The following is an 8,913-nucleotide window of genomic DNA, read 5'->3' on the forward strand; positions in this document are numbered from 1 at the left end:
TCAGAAGAGGCTGTCAGGTGCCCATTTCCATCATTCTCCATTTAATTTTTTGAGATGGGGTCTTTCCTCGAACCCAGAGCTCACGGTTTCAGCTAGGCTAGTAGAGAGGAAGACCCACAAACCCATCATCGTGGACACTTGGCTTTACGTGGCTGCTGCAGATCTGAACTTGGGTCCTCATGCTTGAGCAGCAGGAGCTCTTGCCCTCTGAGCCCTACATCGAATGTTCATCACTCAGGTCCTGTTAGAGCAGACGCTTTCCTCACTGGTAGTCACTTCTAATGCAGTGGTCCTTGTCTCTGCATGCTCTGTGCCTGCTTGTTTCCAAACACACGGCTACTTAGAGCATAAGATGAACTTCAGAAGACGTGTTTCCATTTCTGCATCATCAGGGAGAGGATGAAGAAAAATAGGAAGTCCATTTTTTTCCTTCAGACTTTGTGTCTTTGATGAATTAGCTGCTGACATAGTAGAGAAAAATTCCCTTCCGTGAGGGTTTCAAAGCAGCGCTTATACATCTGAAAAGTGGAAAGTCATTCGCAGTCAACAGTTGCAACTCACCGCAGCATGCACGGAGTTAAGTGAGGGAGGACAGAGAAAGGAAGCGCTAACCGCTTTCTTCTCTTTACATGTAAGACAATAATCTGTCAATCTTGGGATCAGCTTGGAAGTGAGTAGGCCCAATGCCTCAGAGAACCAAGTGGCAAGAGAGAGCTGAAGCACACGTGTATGCAGTACTGGTTCGTCAGGCTGCTTCTAGTGCCACCTCGGCCTGGGGGTTTAAGCCACGGGGATTAATTGTCTCTAGATTCTGAAGACTCAATGTTTGACATCTTGCCTTGAGCCTGGAGAGCCACATATGTTCTAGGCCTCTTTCCTAAGCTTGTAGGTGGTGTTCTCCCGGTATTTTCATATCACCACTCTGTACATGCTTGTGTCTAAATGGCCCTTCTCATAACGATATCATCCTGCTGGATTAAAGTTCAACCTTTTGAACTATTTTTAACTCAATTACTTCTGTGACCCCAAACCCACTTTCGCCAAATAATTCTAAAAAGCAAGTGATGAGGATTTCTACACATGAGCTTAGGAAGACCACAGTTCAACCTAGAGGAGACGTTTGCTATTTGTTGTTATTGTTGAGACAGTGTCTCATGTTGGTCTCAGACTTGCTTTTGTAACTAAGGATGACCCTGAACTACGGACCTCCTGCCTCTACATCCCAAGGATTTTTGCGCATATGCCACCACTTTAGACACTGTAGATGGACCCTAGGGTTCTGTGCATGCTAGACAAGCACACTACTAACTGAATTGCATGCTAAGTCCCCATAACATTGCCGTAATCTATAACAAAACACCACACACTGAACAGTGTTTCAGAAAAAAACAATTCTGTGGCCTGGGAAGACCAGAATCAGTGTGCTTGCTGGGAGACTATCTGGCAAGTGTTTTCTCTAGAGAGGTGGCTGTCATGCTATTGGGCCCTTACATGGCAAAGAGTACAAGGGACACACATGTGTCCTCTTTTGCAATGGAATTAATCCCATCCATGTAAGAATATAACTATTTTCAAGTTTCTGAAGGGTTGAGCTGGAAAAGAACAATGCAATTTTTCAGGAATGTTCTAAAATACAAAACAAAACTGAGATACATAGTCAGAGAAATAAAAACTTACATTTAATATAAGAATGCTTTCTTTGAGACTCTGTATAACATCTGTATATAAGATGGCTTTGAATTTTGCAGTAATATATATAATATTAAATCTAATCATTAGTGGCAATTGCTTGATAGACCTTGAACTTTTCTTCAGTCTTTCTCCTTTCTCTCTCCAGCACTTTACTCAGGAATTCCAGTTATTAATATCATTCCTATTAATTCTTTCAGTTTTAAAGTTAACGTAAGATGTGGAGATCATTCTTGCAATTAAGACTGTGGCTATTCAGGCCACACTCACCAGATATTACAGAAAATCTTCTACAGTTGTAAATTAGAAGTTGTTTGGTTTGTTTGTTTGCTCGCTTGCTTGTTTGCTGTTGTTTCATGGTAGTTTTGTTTTGATTTGGTTTTTGGTTTTTTACAGAGTTTCTCTGTATACCCGTGGCTGTCTTGGAACTTGCTCTGCAAACTAGGCCTGCCTCAAACCCACAAAGATCTGCCTGCTTCTGCCTCCCAAGTGCTGGCATTAATGGTGTGCACCACCACCACCCAGCAAGTTAGAAGATTTTTTTAAAGTGAGTACTTTACTATTTCAGAAACACAGGAAGAAGCGGAGGCAGGTTGAGGGCTTCAGGCCTGCGTCTTCTAGCCCCAGCACAAGTAGGGTTGCTATTGTGTGATTGTAGCACTTCTCAGATGCTTAATTTCATAAGCTGCACTGGTATTTTCCCTTGTCATGTGTTTGATTAATGTTGAAAAATACCTGTGCAAACACTAACATCAATTTTAATGTAATCTTCAATGTCAAATATTATTCCAAAAAAAGCAGCACTGAATTATATACCGAGGCAGTTACTTAGCATTGAATGTCTTTAAATTTTTATTGCGTTTTATTTACTGTGTGTGTGTGTGTGTGTGTGTGTGTGTGTGTGTGTGTAAGCATACCATGGCACACCAATTGAGTTCAGAGGACAGTTTGAATTGGTTCTCTTCTTCCACAATTTGGGACTGAGGGGATCATATACAAGTTATTTTTTTTTCTTTTTTTTAATTTTATTTTTTTCTTATCAGTTACATTTTATTAACTCTGTATCCCAGCCGTGTCCCAATCCCTCATTCCCTCTCAGTCCCTCCCTCTCTCCCTCCCTCATCTCCACCGTGCCCCTCTCCAAGTCCACTGATGGGGGGGGACCTCCTCCCCATTCATCTGATCCTGTTTTATCAGGTATCTTTAGGACTGGCTGCAAAGCCCTCCTCTGTGGCCTAACAGGACTGCTCCTCCCTTGGGGGTGGGGAGGGCAAAGAGCTAGTCATTGCATTCCTGTTAGAAATAGTCCTTGTTCCCCTCACTTTGGGAAACCAATTGGTTACTGAGCTACCACAGGCTACATCTGAGCAGAGGTTCTAGGTTATATCCATACATGACCCTTGGTTGAATGTCAGTCTCAGAAAAGACCCTGTGCCCAGATATATTTGGTCCTTGTGGAGCTCCTATCCTTTCCCCATCAGACTAACTCCCCTTCTTTCTTTTGAGTCCCTGTACTCTGCCAAAGGTTTGGTTATGAGTCTTTGCTTTAAAAACACTGATAGTTAGAGTCTTTCAGATGCGCTCAGTAGACTTCTGTCATACATTCAATGAACATCCCAACTGTCTTTCTAAATGAGGATTGATCATCTTACCCCATGTCCGCTCTCTTGATTATCTTTTTTAGGTGTATAGATTTCATTATGTTTAATCATATCTTATAGGTCTATATAAGTGAGTATATACCGTGTTTTTCTTTTTCCTTCTGGGATATTTCACTCAGAATGATCTTTTCTAGATCCCACCATTTGCCTGCATATACAAGTTATCAGACTTTTCAGTAAAAGCCTTCACCCACCCTTAATACATTTTTTAAAATGCAAGTCCCTTCTGGGCTTATTGGAAGAACCATGAATTAACTCCTTCCTTGTGTGAAGAAATACTGACAATACATCCTCCATCCACTTATTAATTTCTAAACATCAAAGCATCCCCAGAGAAGCCCATTATGCGATCAGGGATCAGTTTGCAATGAGAATACAGAAGTAACAAGGTCAGTAGGCTTCAATCACTCACGTCCTGGTTTCCTACTGAACATACAAGTAGATATTTATTTTCTGAAGTGTACAAACTGATAGACAAGCATGGGCTAGGGAAAAACTGGGTATATGGGCTCCTAACCATATGTTCAATACAAGGCCCTGCAAAGAAATGGCTTCTGCTGAAGGTCAGCAGATATCCACAGGCAAAAAGGAGGGGAAAGGAGACTGTAGAAGAGATCAAGATGAATGTGATGTTCAGAGGGAGAAAGACCACACAGAAAAGGAAGAAGTTAAGAATTCACTTGGAGTTTTAGTCTCCAAGTCAGGAGACCAACAAAACGAAAAGATCAGAGCTGGAGGTCCTTCAGAGACTGATGCACCAATGCAGGACCATGTATGGAGAGGACCTAGACCCCCTTCTCAGATGTGGCCAATTGGCAACTTAGTCTCTATGTGGATTCATGAGTGAGGGGATCAGGGGCTGCCTCTATCATGAACTCAGCTGACTGCTCTCTGATCACTTACTCCTGATGATGCAGTCTTGCCAGGCCATGGAGGAAGAGGATCCAGGCAGTCCTGATGAGACTTAGCAAGCTATGGGTAGATGGCAATAGTGGAGAACTCCCCTTTTCAGTGGACTAGGGGGAAGGGATAGGGAGAAGAGGGAGGGAGGATGAAACTGGGGGAAGTTGAAGGCGTGGGCCTCGATTGGGATATATAATGAATAAATTGTGAAGAAAAAAAACTTTTAAGAAAGAACTCACTTAGATTCAGAAGGAGTGAGGTCTGCTGGGCTATCTCATGAGCCATGAGAATGCTAACTGATGTCTCAAGTCCTACACATGAATGCAGAATGTCCTGTGCAACATTTCAAATGGAAGCCAGTGTTAGCAGGATCCACACATTAAGATCTTTTACTCAAACAAATAAATTTAGGACACCATCAAACACCCTTACGACATGATGAAAATTCAGATTTCTTTATGCCATGCTTCTAAAAGCTGATCTCTTTGTTCCCTTTCCTTCGCGGTAACCACACTGGCCTGCGCCGTGGAAATGCGTAGTCCTGGATCGTGAAACACTTGTCCCTTTAAAAGAAATGAAGGAGGGTGTTATTCATTTAAAAGAAATGAAGGAGGGAGTGGCTTTTCCAAGGGAAGCGTGAATAGGGATGGACTAGCTTTATTATGGAGAAAAATGAGCTCTCTGTGGTTCTCTGGAGAACATCCCAGTCAGAAGTGTGGGAAGCTGACAGACACTCCAATTTTGTTGACAGATCCGAGTCTGTACCCCGTTTGCTGCCCCTTCCCTGTGTTTTCAACTCTTTTCTTCACCCCGGTGAACACAGTCCAAATGCATCAGTTCATTTCACGCCCATGTGCCTCTGTTATCCACCCCTCCTCCATCTCAGATGCTCCTGCCCTTGACACCCAGCGCCCTGTTTCCCAGGTAACTGCCCACACATGCTTCAAGACTTGTCTCTTTTAAATTTCTCCCATGCCCCTCATTCATACTCGGCCACTCACTTCTCCATGTTCTTATTTTAACCCTTACCTGCTTAACCACCGGCTACCCATTTCTGCACGTTTAAGAAACACATTTCTTTCTCCCATAGCATTGTTTGGTGCAATCCGCTCCCGATGAATGAATGCATGAGTACACGAATGAATGAGCCCTAGGTTAGAACTTTAAAGCATGGATTCGGGCCTGCCTGTTTCAAACCTTTTCCGCACTCCTAGCAGATGTGTGAGATTTGGGGAGTAACAAGATGTAACTACACCTCAGTTTTTCAATTATAAAATAGAAATCATAGTAATACTGTATGAAAAATCATAAAGAACGTGCATACTTAATACATGCACTGGCACCGCTGATTTGCCATATTTGTGTGCACACACACACACACACACACACACATATTTCAGTTAACATGGAATTAACCTGGCTTAAATTTCCATGAATAGAGTATATTCACTGTAACTTCCCTATGTAAAAACATCAAAACTAGCTTGAAGGCCAGTTTTGGTGGCACAATACCACCTCCTTTTTCAGATTAGTTATTGTGAAGAAATTTACATTTTAAAGGTTAAATTGCCCCATATGGGGATAAACAAGGGTCCTAGCCTCAGGGGTCAGGGTAGAGCAAGACCAGGTCCCCCTACTGCAGAGAGGGTTTGGGCTGTCCCCTTCCAGATCCCAGTGTGTCCAGCAAGCTGGGCATTCCTCCCTGTTGCGTCTTAGATATAACTATACTCTGTATTAATCTCTTCCTGTCACCTAGCAGCTCGGCAGTCCCTGCCACAAGTACTTCAAACCTCTTCTGCCTCATGTCAGGCTCAAAGGTTTGCAGCCTCCTATCTGCTAGTGATGGGGCCAGGACATGGTCCCAGAATCCTCAGAGACCATTTTGCCCCATCTTGCCTATCATACCTTATTTCTTCCTCCTCTCTCTGTCCCCTCCTCTCTCCTGACACCATCCTCCCTAGCCAAGGCTTGGGGGATTAGGGAAGCTCCGCTAGGAAGGGGCTGCAAGAAGTTACTTTGCTGTCATAGAATTAGCACTTGTACTCATGAACTTTCTCTGGCTAGAGACCCAAGGAAGCAGCAGGAGTGGGTGAGATGAAACAGAGCTTTGATGAGAGCCCTATTCAGTTCCTCCTTGGCCTGGTAGGACCCATCTAGGCTTCAGCTCTCAGAAGGCAACAGGCACCATGGTGATTTTGACATTTCTTGGGCTTGGGGGAACATGGGTCAATAAGACAATGTGTGTTTGGGGGTTGCTGATGAGGGGAAGGCAGCTATTCCGGTCATGGGTCCCCAGTTCAGAGTCTTCTGGGCCTGCATATGAGGACATTCCCAGCTGGCAGCAATGTTGTCTCATGGAGCCAGTCTTCAAAGACCTGACCCACTCCCTGCCTGGGTGCTGAGATGTCTTCGGTCCTGACATTGGGTGCAGTTCTGGGCCCTGACATGGGCACTATCCAGAGATGAGGTGAGAATTGGCCCCTTACAAGAAGGTACCCACACTGGCTCAGCCCTGCAGGTCAGCAGTCAAGGTGGCATCCTCTGTCAGCTTCAGTGAGGGACTCTGGAGGCAGGCAGCCACTACCACTTCCATCCCAGGGATGCTGAAGAAAGAATGTGGCCAGGAAAGTCTCACTGAAGTCCAAGCTGTCCACAGCCTGTGCCGCTGGAGGTCTCCAGACAGCAGGGAAGTCTGAGTGGCGGTCATGGGGAGAAACGTCCGCGTGTCTGTCTGTATGAGGCAGGACTCAGCGACGACCTTAGCGCCGGACCCTCTGGTGAACTCAGCTCCTCACCCAGAGTGCCAGCCTTGAAGACGGCCTCCCAGTCTAAGTTGCCGGGCCTCTGTGTTCACGGTCAGAGGCCCACCCCAGCAAGCAGTGCTGGGTTCCTGTGATACCTGGCAGAAAAGGCTAGGTGAATGTGATCTGGAGCAGCCTCCGCTACTTGAAGGCCCCGCTGAGCCAGTGTTTCGATGCTGAGGGTCAATGTGACGGTCAACCACGCCCATCCCTGCCGCTCCATCCTTCTCTCCTGAGGCACTTTGTTGTAGCACCTGTTCAGGAGCAGGGTCTGGCACATGGAATTCTGCCAGGTAGGATCTGCAGGGCAGAAGCAGTGGAGGTTGTCTGCGATCCACTTGTAGATGGCTGACAGAGTGATCTAAGTAGGTGGTCTCGATAGCTTGTCTGGCCAGAGTGGCAGAAGAAGAGGGCAGCTTGGGTGCATGCATGCCTTTAATCCTAGCATTCAGGAGGCTGAGGCAAGCGGATCTCTGTGTGAAGCCAACCTGGTCTATACAGAGAGTTCCTGGCCAGCCAAGACTACACAGAGAGGCCTCGTGTAAAAACAACAGCAACAAAAACAAAGAACTGAGTTGTACCTGATTATTGTCATACAACTAACAGTGTAAACAAAATCTTATCATGGTGGGAGATGGTCATATTCCCCTCTAAGTAAGAGAAGCCTGTAGCATTTTATTCTTTGTGTCCAGGAGATTTCAGTGTGAAGTTTCTTAGCCAGGGCCACTTCCTCCAGGCTACCTTCAACTTCTTCTCATTCATGTAGTTTCATTCAGTGACTCCCCTGGGACTCATATTTAGTAACTCTCAAGCGACTACAAAGTCCATCTTTTCCTGGTCAGCTATCTCCTCATGGCCCCAGTCAGCTTTGCATTTCTTTTTCACTCTTGCATCTACTGTACGATTCCCTCTTCGCATTTCGTCAAACATCGTACCCATTTGTCACAGGAAGGCATGGCAACACACTTGCACAGTTTGCTGTCAGAGTCCAGTAAAAGAGGTCCACTGAAGCAACTGACAGATCTGCTGTTTGCCTAGTCACTTCTGGACAGAAATGCAACCTGGTAAGTTTGTCCCTCTTAAACTCAAGGTGTTGTGTTCCCATCACATCAAACAACAAAAAAAGAAGTTGGTCAGTCCAGTACCTCCCATGGAAGTATCCTATGTTGTCCTCCCTTTCCTTCTCATTTCCTCCATCCCTCTCCTTCAGTCATGCTCTCTTTCCTGCCTTCTTTTCCCATTATGTGTTTATGTCTCCTTCTCACAATCTCAGTTACATCAAAATAGACCCTGAACTTGACTGAGGCGACTGGGATTATCTTTTCTGACAACCATCTACCCTGAAGTGATGCTAAAGGGTCCACAATGATCCTGTAGATTCTGATGGTGCCCACTCATCTGTGGTCTCCAGGTCTTACAGGTAGAATATTTACAAGGAAGATCTCCCTGTTGGTAACATTAATTATTTCTTATAATGTGATGGAATGTGCGATATTTTCATGTTTTCCTCTTATTCTGAGAACAGGGAAGAAAACAGATGTTAAACTATGATAATTTTTGGATAGTGATCATTAATCATTCTAGGAAATACCAAAAAATTAAGGATTGGTATTTTATGAAAAATACTTATTTTTCTGAGACACTTTCTCACACTCATGACTTTCCAGTAAATTATGACTAAAGACCGTGGGATAGAGATGACCTGGGATTTCAGAGATGACAGTGGATTTCTGGGGTGCTTCTTCAGCTCTAGGTGTTCCTAGATCCAGGATCAGTGGTCATCCAGTAAACCGTGTCAGCACAGATTACAGAATACAGTGTTCTGCTAAAGTCAATGTAGCATAGCAGTTTCTCCTGAA

General features: G+C 44.6%; 1 pseudogene; it reads right to left on the bottom strand.

The window, feature by feature from the left end:
- Nucleotides 1-6,735: 6,735 nt before the first annotated feature.
- On the bottom strand, nt 6,736-7,984 carry LOC110545148 (forkhead box protein J1-like; annotated as a pseudogene).
- Nucleotides 7,985-8,913: the final 929 nt, after the last annotated feature.

This window comes from Meriones unguiculatus, chromosome 2 (assembly GCF_030254825.1).
Source record: "Meriones unguiculatus strain TT.TT164.6M chromosome 2, Bangor_MerUng_6.1, whole genome shotgun sequence".
NCBI lineage: Eukaryota > Metazoa > Chordata > Mammalia > Rodentia > Muridae > Meriones > Meriones unguiculatus.